The sequence below is a fragment of the Lonchura striata genome, chromosome 33 (genome assembly GCF_050655825.1).
Source record: "Lonchura striata isolate lonStrDom1 chromosome 33, ASM5065582v1, whole genome shotgun sequence".
Taxonomy (NCBI): Eukaryota; Metazoa; Chordata; class Aves; order Passeriformes; family Estrildidae; genus Lonchura; species Lonchura striata.
Genome location: NC_140735.1, coordinates 513,268 through 539,319, shown reverse-complemented (window position 1 = coordinate 539,319; position 26,052 = coordinate 513,268).

The window sequence follows — 26,052 nt, the reverse complement described above, 5'->3', positions numbered from 1 at the left end:
GCTCACGGAGCAGGAGAAGCGGCTGCCTCGCGCACACAACAGAGGAGCGGCAGCCGTACGCTCCGAAGCGCTGCTTCAGCCGAAAGATGCCGGCGACCGGCGCTTGGCTTCGGACAGCTCCGGAGAGCCGCAGTGTCCGTCTGCACTAGACTGCATGATAACGAAAAGCTTTGGCAGTGTGTCTCGCAGGGAGATAGCTTAGGAGCGCAGCGCACTTATGCCTCCCTTGTCCAGAAACACGATTTTACTGCACACTCCAAAAACACTGCTCTTTCCTGGGCAATATATAAGCTGCTTTCTGACGGCCGTGATCTTTCGATTACTCTTGCCCAGCTCGTTGATTTAACGTGCACATGCCGTCCTGGCATTCAGTGCACAGTGAAGGCAATCGCAAAAGTCCAGGTGCTGCTGACTCCCAAACACAAGGCGCTGGCTATGTTCTTGTTTCTCGACAACTCAACGAAGCCCTTCATTTCTGCAGTTGCCATCGAGGTCTCTGCACTCGGAGACGCAGAGGACGAGTAGGAGTTTCCTAGGAGGGGATGCATCAGGACGAATTCAAAACTCCAGAAAATTGTCCTGGAACACCTTCCCTAAGGATGCTAGAATGGAATTGAAGAGGCAGGCGAGCGGCCACCACGGTCCTCTACCAGTCCTTAGGGTGCGCGCAGAAGGCCGGTGCTCTGCGGCTTCGTTCTTCGCCGTCGTACAAGCTACCGCTCTGTGCGGCTCACGGAGCAGGAGAAGCGGCTGCCTCGCGCACACAACAGAGGAGCGGCAGCCGTACGCTCCGAAGCGCTGCTTCAGCCGAAAGACGCCGGCGACCGGCGCTTCGCTTCGGACAGCTCCGGAGAGCCGTAGTGTGCGTCTGCACTAGACTGCATCGTAGCGAAAAGCTTTGCCAGTGTGTCTTAGCAAGGAGATAGCTTAGGAGCGCAGCGCACTTATGCCTCCCTTGTCCAGAAACACGATTTTACTGCACACTCCAAAACCACTGCTCTTTCCAGGGCAATATATAAGCTGCTTTCTGACGGCCGTGATCTTACGATTACTGCTCTTGCCCAGCTCGTTGTTTTAACGTGCACATGCCGTCCTGGCATTCAGTGCACAGTGAAGGCAATCGCAAAAGTCCAGCAGCTGCTGACTCCCAAACACAAGGCGCTGGCTATGTTCTTGCTCCTCGACTACTCAACGCAGCCCTTCATTTCTGCAGTTGCCATCGAGGTCTCTGCACTCGGAGACTCAGAGGACGAGTAGGAGTTTCCCAGGAGGGGATGCATCAGGACGAATTCAAAACTCCAGAAAATTGTCCTGGAACACCTTCCCTAAGGATGCTAGAATGGAATTGAAGAGGCAGGCCAGCGGCCACCACGGTCCTCTAGCAGTCCTTAGGGTGCGCGCAGAAGGCCGGTGCTCTGCGGCTTCGTTCTTCGCCGTCGTACAAGCTACCGCTCTGTCCGGCTCGCGGAGCAGGAGAAGCGGCTGCTTCGCGCACACAACAGAGGAGCGGCAGCCGTACGCTCCGAAGCGCTGCTTCAGCCGAAAGACGCCGGCGACCGGCGCTTCGCTTCGGACAGCTCCGGAGAGCCGTAGTGTGCGTCTGCACTAGACTGCATCATAGCGAAAAGCTTTAGCAGTGTGTCTCGCAGGGAGATAGCTTAGGAGCGCAGGGCACTTATGCCTCCCTTGTCCAGAAACACGATTTTACTGCACACTCCAAAAACACTGCTCTTTCCAGGGCAATATATAAGCTGCTTTCTGATGCCCGTGCTCCCTTCCTGCTCTTGCCCAGCTCGTTGATTTAACGTGCACATGCCGTCCTGGCATTCAGTGCACAGTGAAGGCAATCGCAAAAGTCCAGCAGCTGCTGACTCCCAAATGAATTTCCCAACAGGGGCTTCATCAGGACGAAGTCAAAACCCAGGAAAGTTGTCTCGGAACGCCTTCAATAAAGCATGCCAGCAGTGCATTGAAAAGGCAGGGAGCTTTAGCCACTGTCATCTAGCAGTCCCAAGGCTGTACACACAATGTCGTCTCCCTGCGGCTTCGTTCTTCGCCCTCGTACAAGCTACCGCTCTGTCCGGCTCACGGAGCAGGAGAAGCGGCTGCCTCGCGCACACAACAGAGGAGCGGCAGCCGTACGCTCCGAAGCGCTGCTTCAGCCGAAAGACGCCGGCGACCGGCGCTTGGCTTCGGACAGCTCCGGAGAGCCGCAGTGTCCGTCTGCACTAGACTGCATGATAACGAAAAGCTTTGGCAGTGTGTCTCGCAGGGAGATAGCTTAGGAGCGCAGCGCACTTATGCCTCCCTTGTCCAGAAACACGATTTTACTGCACACTCCAAAAACACTGCTCTTTCCTGGGCAATATATAAGCTGCTTTCTGACGGCCGTGATCTTTCGATTACTCTTGCCCAGCTCGTTGTTTTAACGTGCACATGCCGTCCTGGCATTCAGTGCACAGTGAAGGCAATCGCAAAAGTCCAGGTGCTGCTGACTCCCAAACACAAGGCGCTGGCTATGTTCTTGCTTCTCGACAACTCAACGAAGCCCTTCATTTCTGCAGTTGCCATCGAGGTCTCTGCACTCGGAGACGCAGAGGACGAGTAGGAGTTTCCCAGGAGGGGCTGCATCAGGAGGAATTCAAAACTCAGGAAAATTGTCCTGGAACACCTTCCCTAAGGATGCTAGAATGGAATTGAAGAGGCAGGCCAGCGGCCACCACGGTCCTCTACCAGTCCTTAGGGTGCGCGCAGAAGCCCGGTGCTCTGCGGCTTCGTTCTTCGCCCTCGTACAAGCTACCGCTCTGTCCGGCTCACGGAGCAGGAGAAGCGGCTGCTTCGCGCACACAACAGCCGTACACTCCGAAGCGCTGCTTCAGCCGAAAGACGCCGGCGACCGGCGCTTCGCTTCGGACAGCTCCGGAGAGCCGTAGTGTGCGTCTGCACTAGACTGCATCATAGCGAAAAGCTTTGGCAGTGTGTCTCGCAGGGAGATAGCTTAGGAGCGCAGCACACTTATGCCTCCCTTGTCCAGAAACACGATTTTACTGCACACTCCAAAAACACTGCTCTTTCCAGGGCAATATATAAGCTGCTTTCTGACGGCCGTGATCTTTCGATTACTGCTCTTGCCCAGCTCGTTGTTTTAACGTGCACATGCCGTCCTGGCATTCAGTGCACAGTGAAAGCAATCGCAAAAGTCCAGGTGCTGCTGACTCCCAAACACAAGGCGCTGGCTATGTTCTTGCTCCTCGACAACTCAACGCAGCCCTTCATTTCTGCAGTTGCCATCGAGGTCTCTGCACTCGGAGACGCAGAGGACGAGTAGGAGTTTCCCAGGAGGGGCTGCATCAGGACGAATTCAAAACTCAGGAAAATTGTCCTGGAACACCTTCCCTAAGGATGCTAGAATGGAATTGAAGAGGCAGGCGAGCGGCCACCACGGTCCTCTAGCAGTCCTTAGGGTGCGCGCAGAAGGCCGGTGCTCTGCGGCTTCGTTCTTCGCCGTCGTACAATCTACCGCTCTGTCCGGCTCGCGGAGCAGGAGAAGCGGCTGCCTCGCGCACACAACAGCCGTACGCTCCGAAGCGCTGCTTCAGCCGAAAGACGCCGGCGACCGGCGCTTGGCTTCGGACAGCTCCGGAGAGCCGTAGTGTGCGTCTGCACTAGACTGCATGATAACGAAAAGCTTTGCCAGTGTGTCTCGCAGGGAGATAGCTTAGGAGCGCAGGGCACTTATGCCTCCCTTGTCCAGAAACACGATTTTACTGCACACTCCAAAAACACTGCTCTTTCCAGGGCAATATATAAGCTGCTTTCTGACGGCCGTGATCTTTCGATTACTGCTCTTGCCCAGCTCGTTGTTTTAACGTGCACATGCCGTCCTGGCATTCAGTGCACAGTGAAGGCAATCGCAAAAGTCCAGCAGCTGCTGACTCCCAAATGAATTTCCCAACAGGGGCTTCATCAGGACGAAGTCAAAACCCAGGAAAGTTGTCTCGGAACGCCTTCAATAAAGCATGCCAGCAGTGCATTGAAAAGGCAGGGAGCTTTAGCCACTGTCATCTAGCAGTCCCAAGGCTGTACACACAATGTCGTCTCCCTGCGGCTTCGTTCTTCGCCCTCGTACAAGCTACCGCTCTGTCCGGCTCACGGAGCAGAAGAAGCGGCTGCCTCGCGCACACAACAGAGGAGCGGCAGCCGTACGCTCCGAAGCGCTGCTTCAGCCGAAAGACGCCGGCGACCGGCGCTTGGCTTCGGACAGCTCCGGAGAGCCGTAGTGTGCGTCTGCACTAGACTGCATCGTAGCGAAAAGCTTTGCCAGTGTGTCATAGCAAGGAGATAGCTTAGGAGCGCAGCGCACTTATGCCTCCCTTGTCCAGAAACACGATTTTACTGCACACTCCAAAAACACTGCTCTTTCCAGGGCAATATATAAGCTGCTTTCTGACGGCCGTGATCTTTCGATTACTGCTCTTGCCCAGCTCGTTGATTTAACGTGCACATGCCGTCCTGGCATTCAGTGCACAGTGAAAGCAATCGCAAAAGTCCAGGTGCTGCTGACTCCCAAACACAAGGCGCTGGCTATGTTCTTGCTCCTCGACAACTCAACGAAGCCCTTCATTTCTGCAGTTGCCATCGAGGTCTCTGCACTCGGAGACTCAGAGGACGAGCAGGAGTTTCCCAGGAGATGCTGCATCAGGACGAATTCAAAACTCAGGAAAATTGTCCTGGAACACCTTCCATAAGGATGCTAGAATGGAATTGAAGGGGCAGGCGAGCGGCCACCTCGATCCTCTCGCAGTCCTTAGGGTGCGCGCAGAAGCCCGGTGCTCTGCGGCTTCGTTCTTCGCCGTCGTACAAGCTACCGCTCTGTCCGGCTCACGGAGCAGGAGAAGCGGCTGCCTCGCGCACACAACAGCCGTACGCTCCGAAGCGCTGCTTCAGCCGAAAGACGCCGGCGACCGGCGCTTCGCTTCGGACAGCTCCGGAGAGCCGTAGTGTGCGTCTGCACTAGACTGCATGATAACGAAAAGCTTTGGCAGTGTGTCTTAGCAGGGAGATAGCTTAGGAGCGCAGGGCACTTATGCCTCCCTTGTCCAGAAACACGATTTTACTGCACACTCCAAAAACACTGCTCTTTCCAGGGCAAGATGTCAGATGCTCTCTGATGCCCGTGCTCCCTTCCTGCTCTTGCCCAGCTCGTTGTTTTAACGTGCACATGCCGTCCTGGCATTCAGTGCACAGTGAAGGCAATCGCAAAAGTCCAGCAGCTGCTGACTCCCAAATGAATTTCCCAACAGGGGCTTCATCAGGACGAAGTCAAAACCCAGGAAAGTTGTCTCGGAACGCCTTCAATAAAACATGCCAGCAGTGCATTGAAAAGGCAGGGAGCTTTAGCCACTGTCATCTAGCAGTCCCAAGGCTGTACACACAATGTCGTCTCCCTGCGGCTTCGTTCTTCGCCCTCGTACAAGCTACCGCTCTGTCCGGCTCACGGAGCAGGAGAAGCGGCTGCCTCGCGCACACAACAGAGGAGCGGCAGCCGTACGCCCCGAAGCGCTGCTTCAGCCGAAAGACGCCGGCGACCGGCGCTTGGCTTCGGACAGCTCCGGAGAGCCGCAGTGTCCGTCTGCACTAGACTGCATGATAACGAAAAGCTTTGGCAGTGTGTCTCGCAGGGAGATAGCTTAGGAGCGCAGCGCACTTATGCCTCCCTTGTCCAGAAACACGATTTTACTGCACACTCCTAAAACACTGCTCTTTCCTGGGCAATATATAAGCTGCTTTCTGACGGCCGTGATCTTTCGATTACTCTTGCCCAGCTCGTTGTTTTAACGTGCACATGCCGTCCTGGCATTCAGTGCACAGTGAAGGCAATCGCAAAAGTCCAGGTGCTGCTGACTCCCAAACACAAGGCGCTGGCTATGTTCTTGCTTCTCGACAACTCAACGAAGCCCTTCATTTCTGCAGTTGCCATCGAGGTCTCTGCACTCGGAGACGCAGAGGACGAGTAGGAGTTTCCCAGGAGGGGCTGCATCAGGAGGAATTCAAAACTCAGGAAAATTGTCCTGGAACACCTTCCCTAAGGATGCTAGAATGGAATTGAAGAGGCAGGCCAGCGGCCACCACGGTCCTCTACCAGTCCTTAGGGTGCGCGCAGAAGCCCGGTGCTCTGCGGCTTCGTTCTTCGCCCTCGTACAAGCTACCGCTCTGTCCGGCTCACGGAGCAGGAGAAGCGGCTGCTTCGCGCACACAACAGCCGTACGCTCCGAAGCGCTGCTTCAGCCGAAAGACGCCGGCGACCGGCGCTTCGCTTCGGACAGCTCCGGAGAGCCGTAGTGTGCGTCTGCACTAGACTGCATCATAGCGAAAAGCTTTGGCAGTGTGTCTTGCAGGGAGATAGCTTAGGAGCGCAGCACACTTATGCCTCCCTTGTCCAGAAACACGATTTTACTGCACACTCCAAAAACACTGCTCTTTCCAGGGCAATATATAAGCTGCTTTCTGTCGGCCGTGATCTTTCGATTACTGCTCTTGCCCAGCTCGTTGTTTTAACGTGCACATGCCGTCCTGGCATTCAGTGCACAGTGAAAGCAATCGCAAAAGTCCAGGTGCTGCTGACTCCCAAACACAAGGCGCTGGCTATGTTCTTGCTTCTCGACAACTCAACGCAGCCCTTCATTTCTGCAGTTGCCATCGAGGTCTCTGCACTCGGAGACGCAGAGGACGAGTAGGAGTTTCCCAGGAGGGGCTGCATCAGGACGAATTCAAAACTCAGGAAAATTGTCCTGGAACACCTTCCCTAAGGATGCTAGAATGGAATTGAAGAGGCAGGCGAGCGGCCACCACGGTCCTCTAGCAGTCCTTAGGGTGCGCGCAGAAGGCCGGTGCTCTGCGGCTTCGTTCTTCGCCGTCGTACAATCTACCGCTCTGTCCGGCTCGCGGAGCAGGAGAAGCGGCTGCCTCGCGCACACAACAGCCGTACGCTCCGAAGCGCTGCTTCAGCCGAAAGACGCCGGCGACCGGCGCTTGGCTTCGGACAGCTCCGGAGAGCCGTAGTGTGCGTCTGCACTAGACTGCATGATAACGAAAAGCTTTGCCAGTGTGTCTCGCAGGGAGATAGCTTAGGAGCGCAGGGCACTTATGCCTCCCTTGTCCAGAAACACGATTTTACTGCACACTCCAAAAACACTGCTCTTTCCAGGGCAATATATAAGCTGCTTTCTGACGGCCGTGATCTTTCGATTACTGCTCTTGCCCAGCTCGTTGTTTTAACGTGCACATGCCGTCCTGGCATTCAGTGCACAGTGAAGGCAATCGCAAAAGTCCAGCAGCTGCTGACTCCCAAATGAATTTCCCAACAGGGGCTTCATCAGGACGAAGTCAAAACCCAGGAAAGTTGTCTCGGAACGCCTTCAATAAAGCATGCCAGCAGTGCATTGAAAAGGCAGGGAGCTTTAGCCACTGTCATCTAGCAGTCCCAAGGCTGTACACACAATGTCGTCTCCCTGCGGCTTCGTTCTTCGCCCTCGTACAAGCTACCGCTCTGTCCGGCTCACGGAGCAGAAGAAGCGGCTGCCTCGCGCACACAACAGAGGAGCGGCAGCCGTACGCTCCGAAGCGCTGCTTCAGCCGAAAGACGCCGGCGACCGGCGCTTGGCTTCGGACAGCTCCGGAGAGCCGTAGTGTGCGTCTGCACTAGACTGCATCGTAGCGAAAAGCTTTGCCAGTGTGTCATAGCAAGGAGATAGCTTAGGAGCGCAGCGCACTTATGCCTCCCTTGTCCAGAAACACGATTTTACTGCACACTCCAAAAACACTGCTCTTTCCAGGGCAATATATAAGCTGCTTTCTGACGGCCGTGATCTTTCGATTACTGCTCTTGCCCAGCTCGTTGATTTAACGTGCACATGCCGTCCTGGCATTCAGTGCACAGTGAAAGCAATCGCAAAAGTCCAGGTGCTGCTGACTCCCAAACACAAGGCGCTGGCTATGTTCTTGCTCCTCGACAACTCAACGAAGCCCTTCATTTCTGCAGTTGCCATCGAGGTCTCTGCACTCGGAGACTCAGAGGATGAGCAGGAGTTTCCCAGGAGATGCTGCATCAGGACGAATTCAAAACTCAGGAAAATTGTCCTGGAACACCTTCCATAAGGATGCTAGAATGGAATTGAAGGGGCAGGCGAGCGGCCACCTCGATCCTCTCGCAGTCCTTAGGGTGCGCGCAGAAGCCCGGTGCTCTGCGGCTTCGTTCTTCGCCCTCGTACAAGCTACCGCTCTGTCAGGCTCCCGGAGCAGGAGAAGCGGCTGCTTCGCGCACACAACAGCCGTACGCTCCGAAGCGCTGCTTCAGCCGAAAGACGCCGGCGACCGGCGCTTGGCTTCGGACAGCTCCGGAGAGCCGTAGTGTGCGTCTGCACTAGACTGCATGATAACAAAAAGCTTTGGCAGTGTGTCTCGCAGGGAGATAGCTTAGGAGCGCAGCACACTTATGCCTCCCTTGTCCAGAAACACGATTTTACTGCACACTCCAAAAACACTGCTCTTTCCAGGGCAATATATAAGCTGCTTTCTGTCGGCCGTGATCTTACGATTACTGCTCTTGCCCAGCTCGTTGTTTTAACGTGCACATGCCGTCCTGGCATTCAGTGCACAGTGAAAGCAATCGCAAAAGTCCAGGTGCTGCTGACTCCCAAACACAAGGCGCTGGCTATGTTCTTGCTTCTCGACAACTCAACGCAGCCCTTCATTTCTGCAGTTGCCATCGAGGTCTCTGCACTCGGAGACGCAGAGGACGAGTAGGAGTTTCCCAGGAGGGGCTGCATCAGGACGAATTCAAAACTCAGGAAAATTGTCCTGGAACACCTTCCCTAAGGATGCTAGAATGGAATTGAAGAGGCAGGCGAGCGGCCACCACGGTCCTCTAGCAGTCCTCTAGTGTGCGCGCAGAAGCCCGGTGCTCTGCGGCTTCGTTCTTCGCCCTCGTACAAGCTACCGCTCTGTCCGGCTCACGGAGCAGGAGAAGCGGCTGCCTCGCGCACACAACAGAGGAGCGGCAGCCGTACGCTCCGAAGCGCTGCTTCAGCCGAAAGATGCCGGCGACCGGCGCTTGGCTTCGGACAGCTCCGGAGAGCCGCAGTGTCCGTCTGCACTAGACTGCATGATAACGAAAAGCTTTGGCAGTGTGTCTCGCAGGGAGATAGCTTAGGAGCGCAGCGCACTTATGCCTCCCTTGTCCAGAAACACGATTTTACTGCACACTCCAAAAACACTGCTCTTTCCTGGGCAATATATAAGCTGCTTTCTGACGGCCGTGATCTTTCGATTACTCTTGCCCAGCTCGTTGATTTAACGTGCACATGCCGTCCTGGCATTCAGTGCACAGTGAAGGCAATCGCAAAAGTCCAGGTGCTGCTGACTCCCAAACACAAGGCGCTGGCTATGTTCTTGTTTCTCGACAACTCAACGCAGCCCTTCATTTCTGCAGTTGCCATCGAGGTCTCTGCACTCGGAGACGCAGAGGACGAGTAGGAGTTTCCTAGGAGGGGATGCATCAGGACGAATTCAAAACTCCAGAAAATTGTCCTGGAACACCTTCCCTAAGGATGCTAGAATGGAATTGAAGAGGCAGGCGAGCGGCCACCACGGTCCTCTAGCAGTCCTTAGGGTGCGCGCAGAAGGCCGGTGCTCTGCGGCTTCGTTCTTCGCCGTCGTACAAGCTACCGCTCTGTGCGGCTCACGGAGCAGGAGAAGCGGCTGCCTCGCGCACACAACAGAGGAGCGGCAGCCGTACGCTCCGAAGCGCTGCTTCAGCCGAAAGACGCCGGCGACCGGCGCTTCGCTTCGGACAGCTCCGGAGAGCCGTAGTGTGCGTCTGCACTAGACTGCATCGTAGCGAAAAGCTTTGGCAGTGTGTCTTAGCAAGGAGATAGCTTAGGAGCGCAGCGCACTTATGCCTCCCTTGCCCAGAAACACGATTTTACTGCACACTCCAAAACCACTGCTCTTTCCAGGGCAATATATAAGCTGCTTTCTGACGGCCGTGATCTTACGATTACTGCTCTTGCCCAGCTCGTTGTTTTAACGTGCACATGCCGTCCTGGCATTCAGTGCACAGTGAAGGCAATCGCAAAAGTCCAGCAGCTGCTGACTCCCAAACACAAGGCGCTGGCTATGTTCTTGCTCCTCGACTACTCAACGCAGCCCTTCATTTCTGCAGTTGCCATCGAGGTCTCTGCACTCGGAGACTCAGAGGACGAGTAGGAGTTTCCCAGGAGGGGATGCATCAGGACGAATTCAAAACTCCAGAAAATTGTCCTGGAACACCTTCCCTAAGGATGCTAGAATGGAATTGAAGAGGCAGGCCAGCGGCCACCACGGTCCTCTAGCAGTCCTTAGGGTGCGCGCAGAAGGCCGGTGCTCTGCGGCTTCGTTCTTCGCCGTCGTACAAGCTACCGCTCTGTCCGGCTCGCGGAGCAGGAGAAGCGGCTGCTTCGCGCACACAACAGAGGAGCGGCAGCCGTACGCTCCGAAGCGCTGCTTCAGCCGAAAGACGCCGGCGACCGGCGCTTCGCTTCGGACAGCTCCGGAGAGCCGTAGTGTGCGTCTGCACTAGACTGCATCATAGCGAAAAGCTTTAGCAGTGTGTCTCGCAGGGAGATAGCTTAGGAGCGCAGGGCACTTATGCCTCCCTTGTCCAGAAACACGATTTTACTGCACACTCCAAAAACACTGCTCTTTCCAGGGCAATATATAAGCTGCTTTCTGATGCCCGTGCTCCCTTCCTGCTCTTGCCCAGCTCGTTGATTTAACGTGCACATGCCGTCCTGGCATTCAGTGCACAGTGAAGGCAATCGCAAAAGTCCAGCAGCTGCTGACTCCCAAATGAATTTCCCAACAGGGGCTTCATCAGGACGAAGTCAAAACCCAGGAAAGTTGTCTCGGAACGCCTTCAATAAAGCATGCCAGCAGTGCATTGAAAAGGCAGGGAGCTTTAGCCACTGTCATCTAGCAGTCCCAAGGCTGTACACACAATGTCGTCTCCCTGCGGCTTCGTTCTTCGCCCTCGTACAAGCTACCGCTCTGTCCGGCTCACGGAGCAGGAGAAGCGGCTGCCTCGCGCACACAACAGAGGAGCGGCAGCCGTACGCTCCGAAGCGCTGCTTCAGCCGAAAGACGCCGGCGACCGGCGCTTGGCTTCGGACAGCTCCGGAGAGCCGCAGTGTCCGTCTGCACTAGACTGCATGATAACGAAAAGCTTTGGCAGTGTGTCTCGCAGGGAGATAGCTTAGGAGCGCAGCGCACTTATGCCTCCCTTGTCCAGAAACACGATTTTACTGCACACTCCAAAAACACTGCTCTTTCCTGGGCAATATATAAGCTGCTTTCTGACGGCCGTGATCTTTCGATTACTCTTGCCCAGCTCGTTGTTTTAACGTGCACATGCCGTCCTGGCATTCAGTGCACAGTGAAGGCAATCGCAAAAGTCCAGGTGCTGCTGACTCCCAAACACAAGGCGCTGGCTATGTTCTTGCTTCTCGACAACTCAACGAAGCCCTTCATTTCTGCAGTTGCCATCGAGGTCTCTGCACTCGGAGACGCAGAGGACGAGTAGGAGTTTCCCAGGAGGGGCTGCATCAGGAGGAATTCAAAACTCAGGAAAATTGTCCTGGAACACCTTCCCTAAGGATGCTAGAATGGAATTGAAGAGGCAGGCCAGCGGCCACCACGGTCCTCTACCAGTCCTTAGGGTGCGCGCAGAAGCCCGGTGCTCTGCGGCTTCGTTCTTCGCCCTCGTACAAGCTACCGCTCTGTCCGGCTCACGGAGCAGGAGAAGCGGCTGCTTCGCGCACACAACAGCCGTACACTCCGAAGCGCTGCTTCAGCCGAAAGACGCCGGCGACCGGCGCTTCGCTTCGGACAGCTCCGGAGAGCCGTAGTGTGCGTCTGCACTAGACTGCATCATAGCGAAAAGCTTTGGCAGTGTGTCTCGCAGGGAGATAGCTTAGGAGCGCAGCACACTTATGCCTCCCTTGTCCAGAAACACGATTTTACTGCACACTCCAAAAACACTGCTCTTTCCAGGGCAATATATAAGCTGCTTTCTGACGGCCGTGATCTTTCGATTACTGCTCTTGCCCAGCTCGTTGTTTTAACGTGCACATGCCGTCCTGGCATTCAGTGCACAGTGAAAGCAATCGCAAAAGTCCAGGTGCTGCTGACTCCCAAACACAAGGTGCTGGCTATGTTCTTGCTCCTCGACAACTCAACGCAGCCCTTCATTTCTGCAGTTGCCATCGAGGTCTCTGCACTCGGAGACGCAGAGGACGAGTAGGAGTTTCCCAGGAGGGGCTGCATCAGGACGAATTCAAAACTCAGGAAAATTGTCCTGGAACACCTTCCCTAAGGATGCTAGAATGGAATTGAAGAGGCAGGCGAGCGGCCACCACGGTCCTCTAGCAGTCCTTAGGGTGCGCGCAGAAGGCCGGTGCTCTGCGGCTTCGTTCTTCGCCGTCGTACAATCTACCGCTCTGTCCGGCTCGCGGAGCAGGAGAAGCGGCTGCCTCGCGCACACAACAGCCGTACGCTCCGAAGCGCTGCTTCAGCCGAAAGACGCCGGCGACCGGCGCTTGGCTTCGGACAGCTCCGGAGAGCCGTAGTGTGCGTCTGCACTAGACTGCATGATAACGAAAAGCTTTGCCAGTGTGTCTCGCAGGGAGATAGCTTAGGAGCGCAGGGCACTTATGCCTCCCTTGTCCAGAAACACGATTTTACTGCACACTCCAAAAACACTGCTCTTTCCAGGGCAATATATAAGCTGCTTTCTGACGGCCGTGATCTTTCGATTACTGCTCTTGCCCAGCTCGTTGTTTTAACGTGCACATGCCGTCCTGGCATTCAGTGCACAGTGAAGGCAATCGCAAAAGTCCAGCAGCTGCTGACTCCCAAATGAATTTCCCAACAGGGGCTTCATCAGGACGAAGTCAAAACCCAGGAAAGTTGTCTCGGAACGCCTTCAATAAAGCATGCCAGCAGTGCATTGAAAAGGCAGGGAGCTTTAGCCACTGTCATCTAGCAGTCCCAAGGCTGTACACACAATGTCGTCTCCCTGCGGCTTCGTTCTTCGCCCTCGTACAAGCTACCGCTCTGTCCGGCTCACGGAGCAGAAGAAGCGGCTGCCTCGCGCACACAACAGAGGAGCGGCAGCCGTACGCTCCGAAGCGCTGCTTCAGCCGAAAGACGCCGGCGACCGGCGCTTGGCTTCGGACAGCTCCGGAGAGCCGTAGTGTGCGTCTGCACTAGACTGCATCGTAGCGAAAAGCTTTGCCAGTGTGTCATAGCAAGGAGATAGCTTAGGAGCGCAGCGCACTTATGCCTCCCTTGTCCAGAAACACGATTTTACTGCACACTCCAAAAACACTGCTCTTTCCAGGGCAATATATAAGCTGCTTTCTGACGGCCGTGATCTTTCGATTACTGCTCTTGCCCAGCTCGTTGATTTAACGTGCACATGCCGTCCTGGCATTCAGTGCACAGTGAAAGCAATCGCAAAAGTCCAGGTGCTGCTGACTCCCAAACACAAGGCGCTGGCTATGTTCTTGCTCCTCGACAACTCAACGAAGCCCTTCATTTCTGCAGTTGCCATCGAGGTCTCTGCACTCGGAGACTCAGAGGACGAGCAGGAGTTTCCCAGGAGATGCTGCATCAGGACGAATTCAAAACTCAGGAAAATTGTCCTGGAACACCTTCCATAAGGATGCTAGAATGGAATTGAAGGGGCAGGCGAGCGGCCACCTCGATCCTCTCGCAGTCCTTAGGGTGCGCGCAGAAGCCCGGTGCTCTGCGGCTTCGTTCTTCGCCGTCGTACAAGCTACCGCTCTGTCCGGCTCACGGAGCAGGAGAAGCGGCTGCCTCGCGCACACAACAGCCGTACGCTCCGAAGCGCTGCTTCAGCCGAAAGACGCCGGCGACCGGCGCTTCGCTTCGGACAGCTCCGGAGAGCCGTAGTGTGCGTCTGCACTAGACTGCATGATAACGAAAAGCTTTGGCAGTGTGTCTTAGCAGGGAGATAGCTTAGGAGCGCAGGGCACTTATGCCTCCCTTGTCCAGAAACACGATTTTACTGCACACTCCAAAAACACTGCTCTTTCCAGGGCAAGATGTCAGATGCTCTCTGATGCCCGTGCTCCCTTCCTGCTCTTGCCCAGCTCGTTGTTTTAACGTGCACATGCCGTCCTGGCATTCAGTGCACAGTGAAGGCAATCGCAAAAGTCCAGCAGCTGCTGACTCCCAAATGAATTTCCCAACAGGGGCTTCATCAGGACGAAGTCAAAACCCAGGAAAGTTGTCTCGGAACGCCTTCAATAAAACATGCCAGCAGTGCATTGAAAAGGCAGGGAGCTTTAGCCACTGTCATCTAGCAGTCCCAAGGCTGTACACACAATGTCGTCTCCCTGCGGCTTCGTTCTTCGCCCTCGTACAAGCTACCGCTCTGTCCGGCTCACGGAGCAGGAGAAGCGGCTGCCTCGCGCACACAACAGAGGAGCGGCAGCCGTACGCCCCGAAGCGCTGCTTCAGCCGAAAGACGCCGGCGACCGGCGCTTGGCTTCGGACAGCTCCGGAGAGCCGCAGTGTCCGTCTGCACTAGACTGCATGATAACGAAAAGCTTTGGCAGTGTGTCTCGCAGGGAGATAGCTTAGGAGCGCAGCGCACTTATGCCTCCCTTGTCCAGAAACACGATTTTACTGCACACTCCTAAAACACTGCTCTTTCCTGGGCAATATATAAGCTGCTTTCTGACGGCCGTGATCTTTCGATTACTCTTGCCCAGCTCGTTGTTTTAACGTGCACATGCCGTCCTGGCATTCAGTGCACAGTGAAGGCAATCGCAAAAGTCCAGGTGCTGCTGACTCCCAAACACAAGGCGCTGGCTATGTTCTTGCTTCTCGACAACTCAACGAAGCCCTTCATTTCTGCAGTTGCCATCGAGGTCTCTGCACTCGGAGACGCAGAGGACGAGTAGGAGTTTCCCAGGAGGGGCTGCATCAGGAGGAATTCAAAACTCAGGAAAATTGTCCTGGAACACCTTCCCTAAGGATGCTAGAATGGAATTGAAGAGGCAGGCCAGCGGCCACCACGGTCCTCTACCAGTCCTTAGGGTGCGCGCAGAAGCCCGGTGCTCTGCGGCTTCGTTCTTCGCCCTCGTACAAGCTACCGCTCTGTCCGGCTCACGGAGCAGGAGAAGCGGCTGCTTCGCGCACACAACAGCCGTACGCTCCGAAGCGCTGCTTCAGCCGAAAGACGCCGGCGACCGGCGCTTCGCTTCGGACAGCTCCGGAGAGCCGTAGTGTGCGTCTGCACTAGACTGCATCATAGCGAAAAGCTTTGGCAGTGTGTCTTGCAGGGAGATAGCTTAGGAGCGCAGCACACTTATGCCTCCCTTGTCCAGAAACACGATTTTACTGCACACTCCAAAAACACTGCTCTTTCCAGGGCAATATATAAGCTGCTTTCTGTCGGCCGTGATCTTTCGATTACTGCTCTTGCCCAGCTCGTTGTTTTAACGTGCACATGCCGTCCTGGCATTCAGTGCACAGTGAAAGCAATCGCAAAAGTCCAGGTGCTGCTGACTCCCAAACACAAGGCGCTGGCTATGTTCTTGCTTCTCGACAACTCAACGCAGCCCTTCATTTCTGCAGTTGCCATCGAGGTCTCTGCACTCGGAGACGCAGAGGACGAGTAGGAGTTTCCCAGGAGGGGCTGCATCAGGACGAATTCAAAACTCAGGAAAATTGTCCTGGAACACCTTCCCTAAGGATGCTAGAATGGAATTGAAGAGGCAGGCGAGCGGCCACCACGGTCCTCTAGCAGTCCTTAGGGTGCGCGCAGAAGGCCGGTGCTCTGCGGCTTCGTTCTTCGCCGTCGTACAATCTACCGCTCTGTCCGGCTCGCGGAGCAGGAGAAGCGGCTGCCTCGCGCACACAACAGCCGTACGCTCCGAAGCGCTGCTTCAGCCGAAAGACGCCGGCGACCGGCGCTTGGCTTCGGACAGCTCCGGAGAGCCGTAGTGTGCGTCTGCACTAGACTGCATGATAACGAAAAGCTTTGCCAGTGTGTCTCGCAGGGAGATAGCTTAGGAGCGCAGGGCACTTATGCCTCCCTTGTCCAGAAACACGATTTTACTGCACACTCCAAAAACACTGCTCTTTCCAGGGCAATATATAAGCTGCTTTCTGACGGCCGTGATCTTTCGATTACTGCTCTTGCCCAGCTCGTTGTTTTAACGTGCACATGCCGTCCTGGCATTCAGTGCACAGTGAAGGCAATCGCAAAAGTCCAGCAGCTGCTGACTCCCAAATGAATTTCCCAACAGGGGCTTCATCAGGACGAAGTCAAAACCCAGGAAAGTTGTCTCGGAACGCCTTCAATAAAGCATGCCAGCAGTGCATTGAAAAGGCAGGGAGCTTTAGCCACTGTCATCTAGCAGTCCCAAGGCTGTACACACAATGTCGTCTCCCTGCGGCTTCGTTCTTCGCCCTCGTACAAGCTACCGCTCTGTCCGGCTCACGGAGCAGAAGAAGCGGCTGCCTCGCGCACACAACAGAGGAGCGGCAGCCGTACGCTCCGAAGCGCTGCTTCAGCCGAAAGACGCCGGCGACCGGCGCTTGGCTTCGGACAGCTCCGGAGAGCCGTAGTGTGCGTCTGCACTAGACTGCATCGTAGCGAAAAGCTTTGCCAGTGTGTCATAGCAAGGAGATAGCTTAGGAGCGCAGCGCACTTATGCCTCCCTTGTCCAGAAACACGATTTTACTGCACACTCCAAAAACACTGCTCTTTCCAGGGCAATATATAAGCTGCTTTCTGACGGCCGTGATCTTTCGATTACTGCTCTTGCCCAGCTCGTTGATTTAACGTGCACATGCCGTCCTGGCATTCAGTGCACAGTGAAAGCAATCGCAAAAGTCCAGGTGCTGCTGACTCCCAAACACAAGGCGCTGGCTATGTTCTTGCTCCTCGACAACTCAACGAAGCCCTTCATTTCTGCAGTTGCCATCGAGGTCTCTGCACTCGGAGACTCAGAGGATGAGCAGGAGTTTCCCAGGAGATGCTGCATCAGGACGAATTCAAAACTCAGGAAAATTGTCCTGGAACACCTTCCATAAGGATGCTAGAATGGAATTGAAGGGGCAGGCGAGCGGCCACCTCGATCCTCTCGCAGTCCTTAGGGTGCGCGCAGAAGCCCGGTGCTCTGCGGCTTCGTTCTTCGCCGTCGTACAAGCTACCGCTCTGTCCGGCTCACGGAGCAGGAGAAGCGGCTGCCTCGCGCACACAACAGCCGTACGCTCCGAAGCGCTGCTTCAGCCGAAAGACGCCGGCGACCGGCGCTTCGCTTCGGACAGCTCCGGAGAGCCGTAGTGTGCGTCTGCACTAGACTGCATGATAACGAAAAGCTTTGGCAGTGTGTCTTAGCAGGGAGATAGCTTAGGAGCGCAGGGCACTTATGCCTCCCTTGTCCAGAAACACGATTTTACTGCACACTCCAAAAACACTGCTCTTTCCAGGGCAAGATGTCAGATGCTCTCTGATGCCCGTGCTCCCTTCCTGCTCTTGCCCAGCTCGTTGTTTTAACGTGCACATGCCGTCCTGGCATTCAGTGCACAGTGAAGGCAATCGCAAAAGTCCAGCAGCTGCTGACTCCCAAATGAATTTCCCAACAGGGGCTTCATCAGGACGAAGTCAAAACCCAGGAAAGTTGTCTCGGAACGCCTTCAATAAAGCATGCCAGCAGTGCATTGAAAAGGCAGGGAGCTTTAGCCACTGTCATCTAGCAGTCCCAAGGCTGTACACACAATGTCGTCTCCCTGCGGCTTCGTTCTTCGCCCTCGTACAAGCTACCGCTCTGTCCGGCTCACGGAGCAGGAGAAGCGGCTGCCTCGCGCACACAACAGAGGAGCGGCAGCCGTACGCTCCGAAGCGCTGCTTCAGCCGAAAGACGCCGGCGACCGGCGCTTGGCTTCGGACAGCTCCGGAGAGCCGCAGTGTCCGTCTGCACTAGACTGCATGATAACGAAAAGCTTTGACAGTGTGTCTCGCAGGGAGATAGCTTAGGAGCGCAGGGCACTTATGCCTCCCTTGTCCAGAAACACGATTTTACTGCACACTCCAAAAACACTGCTCTTTCCAGGGCAATATATAAGCTGCTTTCTGTCGGCCGTGATCTTTCGATTACTGCTCTTGCCCAGCTCGTTGTTTTAACGTGCACATGCCGTCCTGGCATTCAGTGCACAGTGAAAGCAATCGCAAAAGTCCAGGTGCTGCTGACTCCCAAACACAAGGCGCTGGCTATGTTCTTGCTCCTCGACAACTCAACGCAGCCCTTCATTTCTGCAGTTGCCATCGAGGTCTCTGCACTCGGAGACGCAGAGGACGAGTAGGAGTTTCCCAGGAGGGGCTGCATCAGGACGAATTCAAAACTCAGGAAAATTGTCCTGGAACACCTTCCCTAAGGATGCTAGAATGGAATTGAAGAGGCAGGCGAGCGGCCACCACGGTCCTCTAGCAGTCCTTAGGGTGCGCGCAGAAGGCCGGTGCTCTGCGGCTTCGTTCTTCGCCGTCGTACAATCTACCGCTCTGTCCGGCTCGCGGAGCAGGAGAAGCGGCTGCCTCGCGCACACAACAGCCGTACGCTCCGAAGCGCTGCTTCAGCCGAAAGACGCCGGCGACCGGCGCTTGGCTTCGGACAGCTCCGGAGAGCCGTAGTGTGCGTCTGCACTAGACTGCATGATAACGAAAAGCTTTGCCAGTGTGTCTCGCAGGGAGATAGCTTAGGAGCGCAGGGCACTTATGCCTCCCTTGTCCAGAAACACGATTTTACTGCACACTCCAAAAACACTGCTCTTTCCAGGGCAATATATAAGCTGCTTTCTGACGGCCGTGATCTTTCGATTACTGCTCTTGCCCAGCTCGTTGTTTTAACGTGCACATGCCGTCCTGGCATTCAGTGCACAGTGAAGGCAATCGCAAAAGTCCAGCAGCTGCTGACTCCCAAATGAATTTCCCAACAGGGGCTTCATCAGGACGAAGTCAAAACCCAGGAAAGTTGTCTCGGAACGCCTTCAATAAAGCATGCCAGCAGTGCATTGAAAAGGCAGGGAGCTTTAGCCACTGTCATCTAGCAGTCCCAAGGCTGTACACACAATGTCGTCTCCCTGCGGCTTCGTTCTTCGCCCTCGTACAAGCTACCGCTCTGTCCGGCTCACGGAGCAGAAGAAGCGGCTGCCTCGCGCACACAACAGAGGAGCGGCAGCCGTACGCTCCGAAGCGCTGCTTCAGCCGAAAGACGCCGGCGACCGGCGCTTGGCTTCGGACAGCTCCGGAGAGCCGTAGTGTGCGTCTGCACTAGACTGCATCGTAGCGAAAAGCTTTGCCAGTGTGTCATAGCAAGGAGATAGCTTAGGAGCGCAGCGCACTTATGCCTCCCTTGTCCAGAAACACGATTTTACTGCACACTCCAAAAACACTGCTCTTTCCAGGGCAATATATAAGCTGCTTTCTGACGGCCGTGATCTTTCGATTACTGCTCTTGCCCAGCTCGTTGATTTAACGTGCACATGCCGTCCTGGCATTCAGTGCACAGTGAAAGCAATCGCAAAAGTCCAGGTGCTGCTGACTCCCAAACACAAGGCGCTGGCTATGTTCTTGCTCCTCGACAACTCAACGAAGCCCTTCATTTCTGCAGTTGCCATCGAGGTCTCTGCACTCGGAGACTCAGAGGACGAGCAGGAGTTTCCCAGGAGATGCTGCATCAGGACGAATTCAAAACTCAGGAAAATTGTCCTGGAACACCTTCCATAAGGATGCTAGAATGGAATTGAAGGGGCAGGCGAGCGGCCACCTCGATCCTCTCGCAGTCCTTAGGGTGCGCGCAGAAGCCCGGTGCTCTGCGGCTTCGTTCTTCGCCGTCGTACAAGCTACCGCTCTGTCCGGCTCACGGAGCAGGAGAAGCGGCTGCCTCGCGCACACAACAGCCGTACGCTCCGAAGCGCTGCTTCAGCCGAAAGACGCCGGCGACCGGCGCTTCGCTTCGGACAGCTCCGGAGAGCCGTAGTGTGCGTCTGCACTAGACTGCATGATAACGAAAAGCTTTGGCAGTGTGTCTTAGCAGGGAGATAGCTTAGGAGCGCAGGGCACTTATGCCTCCCTTGTCCAGAAACACGATTTTACTGCACACTCCAAAAACACTGCTCTTTCCAGGGCAAGATGTCAGATGCTCTCTGATGCCCGTGCTCCCTTCCTGCTCTTGCCCAGCTCGTTGTTTTAACGTGCACATGCCGTCCTGGCATTCAGTGCACAGTGAAGGCAATCGCAAAAGTCCAGCAGCTGCTGACTCCCAAATGAATTTCCCAACAGGGGCTTCATCAGGACGAAGTCAAAACCCAGGAAAGTTGTCTCGGAACGCCTTCAATAAAACATGCCAGCAGTGCATTGAAAAGGCAGGGAGCTTTAGCCACTGTCATCTAGCAGTCCCAAGGCTGTACACACAATGTCGTCTCCCTGCGGCTTCGTTCTTCGCCCTCGTACAAGCTACCGCTCTGTCCGGCTCACGGAGCAGGAGAAGCGGCTGCCTCGCGCACACAACAGAGGAGCGGCAGCCGTACGCCCCGAAGCGCTGCTTCAGCCGAAAGACGCCGGCGACCGGCGCTTGGCTTCGGACAGCTCCGGAGAGCCGCAGTGTCCGTCTGCACTAGACTGCATGATAACGAAAAGCTTTGGCAGTGTGTCTCGCAGGGAGATAGCTTAGGAGCGCAGCGCACTTATGCCTCCCTTGTCCAGAAACACGATTTTACTGCACACTCCTAAAACACTGCTCTTTCCTGGGCAATATATAAGCTGCTTTCTGACGGCCGTGATCTTTCGATTACTCTTGCCCAGCTCGTTGTTTTAACGTGCACATGCCGTCCTGGCATTCAGTGCACAGTGAAGGCAATCGCAAAAGTCCAGGTGCTGCTGACTCCCAAACACAAGGCGCTGGCTATGTTCTTGCTTCTCGACAACTCAACGAAGCCCTTCATTTCTGCAGTTGCCATCGAGGTCTCTGCACTCGGAGACGCAGAGGACGAGTAGGAGTTTCCCAGGAGGGGCTGCATCAGGAGGAATTCAAAACTCAGGAAAATTGTCCTGGAACACCTTCCCTAAGGATGCTAGAATGGAATTGAAGAGGCAGGCCAGCGGCCACCACGGTCCTCTACCAGTCCTTAGGGTGCGCGCAGAAGCCCGGTGCTCTGCGGCTTCGTTCTTCGCCCTCGTACAAGCTACCGCTCTGTCCGGCTCACGGAGCAGGAGAAGCGGCTGCTTCGCGCACACAACAGCCGTACGCTCCGAAGCGCTGCTTCAGCCGAAAGACGCCGGCGACCGGCGCTTCGCTTCGGACAGCTCCGGAGAGCCGTAGTGTGCGTCTGCACTAGACTGCATCATAGCGAAAAGCTTTGGCAGTGTGTCTCGCAGGGAGATAGCTTAGGAGCGCAGCACACTTATGCCTCCCTTGTCCAGAAACACGATTTTACTGCACACTCCAAAAACACTGCTCTTTCCAGGGCAATATATAAGCTGCTTTCTGTCGGCCGTGATCTTTCGATTACTGCTCTTGCCCAGCTCGTTGTTTTAACGTGCACATGCCGTCCTGGCATTCAGTGCACAGTGAAAGCAATCGCAAAAGTCCAGGTGCTGCTGACTCCCAAACACAAGGCGCTGGCTATGTTCTTGCTTCTCGACAACTCAACGCAGCCCTTCATTTCTGCAGTTGCCATCGAGGTCTCTGCACTCGGAGACGCAGAGGACGAGTAGGAGTTTCCCAGGAGGGGCTGCATCAGGACGAATTCAAAACTCAGGAAAATTGTCCTGGAACACCTTCCCTAAGGATGCTAGAATGGAATTGAAGAGGCAGGCGAGCGGCCACCACGGTCCTCTAGCAGTCCTTAGGGTGCGCGCAGAAGGCCGGTGCTCTGCGGCTTCGTTCTTCGCCGTCGTACAATCTACCGCTCTGTCCGGCTCGCGGAGCAGGAGAAGCGGCTGCCTCGCGCACACAACAGCCGTACGCTCCGAAGCGCTGCTTCAGCCGAAAGACGCCGGCGACCGGCGCTTGGCTTCGGACAGCTCCGGAGAGCCGTAGTGTGCGTCTGCACTAGACTGCATGATAACGAAAAGCTTTGCCAGTGTGTCTCGCAGGGAGATAGCTTAGGAGCGCAGGGCACTTATGCCTCCCTTGTCCAGAAACACGATTTTACTGCACACTCCAAAAACACTGCTCTTTCCAGGGCAATATATAAGCTGCTTTCTGACGGCCGTGATCTTTCGATTACTGCTCTTGCCCAGCTCGTTGTTTTAACGTGCACATGCCGTCCTGGCATTCAGTGCACAGTGAAGGCAATCGCAAAAGTCCAGCAGCTGCTGACTCCCAAATGAATTTCCCAACAGGGGCTTCATCAGGACGAAGTCAAAACCCAGGAAAGTTGTCTCGGAACGCCTTCAATAAAGCATGCCAGCAGTGCATTGAAAAGGCAGGGAGCTTTAGCCACTGTCATCTAGCAGTCCCAAGGCTGTACACACAATGTCGTCTCCCTGCGGCTTCGTTCTTTGCCCTCGTACAAGCTACCGCTCTGTCCGGCTCACGGAGCAGAAGAAGCGGCTGCCTCGCGCACACAACAGAGGAGCGGCAGCCGTACGCTCCGAAGCGCTGCTTCAGCCGAAAGACGCCGGCGACCGGCGCTTGGCTTCGGACAGCTCCGGAGAGCCGTAGTGTGCGTCTGCACTAGACTGCATCGTAGCGAAAAGCTTTGCCAGTGTGTCATAGCAAGGAGATAGCTTAGGAGCGCAGCGCACTTATGCCTCCCTTGTCCAGAAACACGATTTTACTGCACACTCCAAAAACACTGCTCTTTCCAGGGCAATATATAAGCTGCTTTCTGACGGCCGTGATCTTTCGATTACTGCTCTTGCCCAGCTCGTTGATTTAACGTGCACATGCCGTCCTGGCATTCAGTGCACAGTGAAAGCAATCGCAAAAGTCCAGGTGCTGCTGACTCCCAAACACAAGGCGCTGGCTATGTTCTTGCTCCTCGACAACTCAACGAAGCCCTTCATTTCTGCAGTTGCCATCGAGGTCTCTGCACTCGGAGACTCAGAGGACGAGCAGGAGTTTCCCAGGAGATGCTGCATCAGGACGAATTCAAAACTCAGGAAAATTGTCCTGGAACACCTTCCATAAGGATGCTAGAATGGAATTGAAGGGGCAGGCGAGCGGCCACCTCGATCCTCTCGCAGTCCTTAGGGTGCGCGCAGAAGCCCGGTGCTCTGCGGCTTCGTTCTTCGCCGTCGTACAAGCTACCGCTCTGTCCGGCTCACGGAGCAGGAGAAGCGGCTGCCTCGCGCACACAACAGCCGTACGCTCCGAAGCGCTGCTTCAGCCGAAAGACGCCGGCGACCGGCGCTTCGCTTCGGACAGCTCCGGAGAGCCGTAGTGTGCGTCTGCACTAGACTGCATGATAACGAAAAGCTTTGGCAGTGTGTCTTAGCAGGGAGATAGCTTAGGAGCGCAGGGCACTTATGCCTCCCTTGTCCAGAAACACGATTTTACTGCACACTCCAAAAACACTGCTCTTTCCAGGGCAAGATGTCAGATGCTCTCTGATGCCCGTGCTCCCTTCCTGCTCTTGCCCAGCTCGTTGTTTTAACGTGCACATGCCGTCCTGGCATTCAGTGCACAGTGAAGGCAATCGCAAAAGTCCAGCAGCTGCTGACTCCCAAATGAATTTCCCAACAGGGGCTTCATCAGGACGAAGTCAAAACCCAGGAAAGTTGTCTCGGAACGCCTTCAATAAAACATGCCAGCAGTGCATTGAAAAGGCAGGGAGCTTTAGCCACTGTCATCTAGCAGTCCCAAGGCTGTACACACAATGTCGTCTCCCTGCGGCTTCGTTCTTCGCCCTCGTACAAGCTACCGCTCTGTCCGGCTCACGGAGCAGGAGAAGCGGCTGCCTCGCGCACACAACAGAGGAGCGGCAGCCGTACGCCCCGAAGCGCTGCTTCAGCCGAAAGACGCCGGCGACCGGCGCTTGGCTTCGGACAGCTCCGGAGAGCCGCAGTGTCCGTCTGCACTAGACTGCATGATAACGAAAAGCTTTGGCAGTGTGTCTCGCAGGGAGATAGCTTAGGAGCGCAGCGCACTTATGCCTCCCTTGTCCAGAAACACGATTTTACTGCACACTCCTAAAACACTGCTCTTTCCTGGGCAATATATAAGCTGCTTTCTGACGGCCGTGATCTTTCGATTACTCTTGCCCAGCTCGTTGTTTTAACGTGCACATGCCGTCCTGGCATTCAGTGCACAGTGAAGGCAATCGCAAAAGTCCAGGTGCTGCTGACTCCCAAACACAAGGCGCTGGCTATGTTCTTGCTTCTCGACAACTCAACGAAGCCCTTCATTTCTGCAGTTGCCATCGAGGTCTCTGCACTCGGAGACGCAGAGGACGAGTAGGAGTTTCCCAGGAGGGGCTGCATCAGGAGGAATTCAAAACTCAGGAAAATTGTCCTGGAACACCTTCCCTAAGGATGCTAGAATGGAATTGAAGAGGCAGGCCAGCGGCCACCACGGTCCTCTACCAGTCCTTAGGGTGCGCGCAGAAGCCCGGTGCTCTGCGGCTTCGTTCTTCGCCCTCGTACAAGCTACCGCTCTGTCCGGCTCACGGAGCAGGAGAAGCGGCTGCTTCGCGCACACAACAGCCGTACGCTCCGAAGCGCTGCTTCAGCCGAAAGACGCCGGCGACCGGCGCTTCGCTTCGGACAGCTCCGGAGAGCCGTAGTGTGCGTCTGCACTAGACTGCATCATAGCGAAAAGCTTTGGCAGTGTGTCTTGCAGGGAGATAGCTTAGGAGCGCAGCACACTTATGCCTCCCTTGTCCAGAAACACGATTTTACTGCACACTCCAAAAACACTGCTCTTTCCAGGGCAATATATAAGCTGCTTTCTGTCGGCCGTGATCTTTCGATTACTGCTCTTGCCCAGCTCGTTGTTTTAACGTGCACATGCCGTCCTGGCATTCAGTGCACAGTGAAAGCAATCGCAAAAGTCCAGGTGCTGCTGACTCCCAAACACAAGGCGCTGGCTATGTTCTTGCTTCTCGACAACTCAACGCAGCCCTTCATTTCTGCAGTTGCCATCGAGGTCTCTGCACTCGGAGACGCAGAGGACGAGTAGGAGTTTCCCAGGAGGGGCTGCATCAGGACGAATTCAAAACTCAGGAAAATTGTCCTGGAACACCTTCCCTAAGGATGCTAGAATGGAATTGAAGAGGCAGGCGAGCGGCCACCACGGTCCTCTAGCAGTCCTTAGGGTGCGCGCAGAAGGCCGGTGCTCTGCGGCTTCGTTCTTCGCCGTCGTACAATCTACCGCTCTGTCCGGCTCGCGGAGCAGGAGAAGCGGCTGCCTCGCGCACACAACAGCCGTACGCTCCGAAGCGCTGCTTCAGCCGAAAGACGCCGGCGACCGGCGCTTGGCTTCGGACAGCTCCGGAGAGCCGTAGTGTGCGTCTGCACTAGACTGCATGATAACGAAAAGCTTTGCCAGTGTGTCTCGCAGGGAGATAGCTTAGGAGCGCAGGGCACTTATGCCTCCCTTGTCCAGAAACACGATTTTACTGCACACTCCAAAAACACTGCTCTTTCCAGGGCAATATATAAGCTGCTTTCTGACGGCCGTGATCTTTCGATTACTGCTCTTGCCCAGCTCGTTGTTTTAACGTGCACATGCCGTCCTGGCATTCAGTGCACAGTGAAGGCAATCGCAAAAGTCCAGCAGCTGCTGACTCCCAAATGAATTTCCCAACAGGGGCTTCATCAGGACGAAGTCAAAACCCAGGAAAGTTGTCTCGGAACGCCTTCAATAAAGCATGCCAGCAGTGCATTGAAAAGGCAGGGAGCTTTAGCCACTGTCATCTAGCAGTCCCAAGGCTGTACACACAATGTCGTCTCCCTGCGGCTTCGTTCTTCGCCCT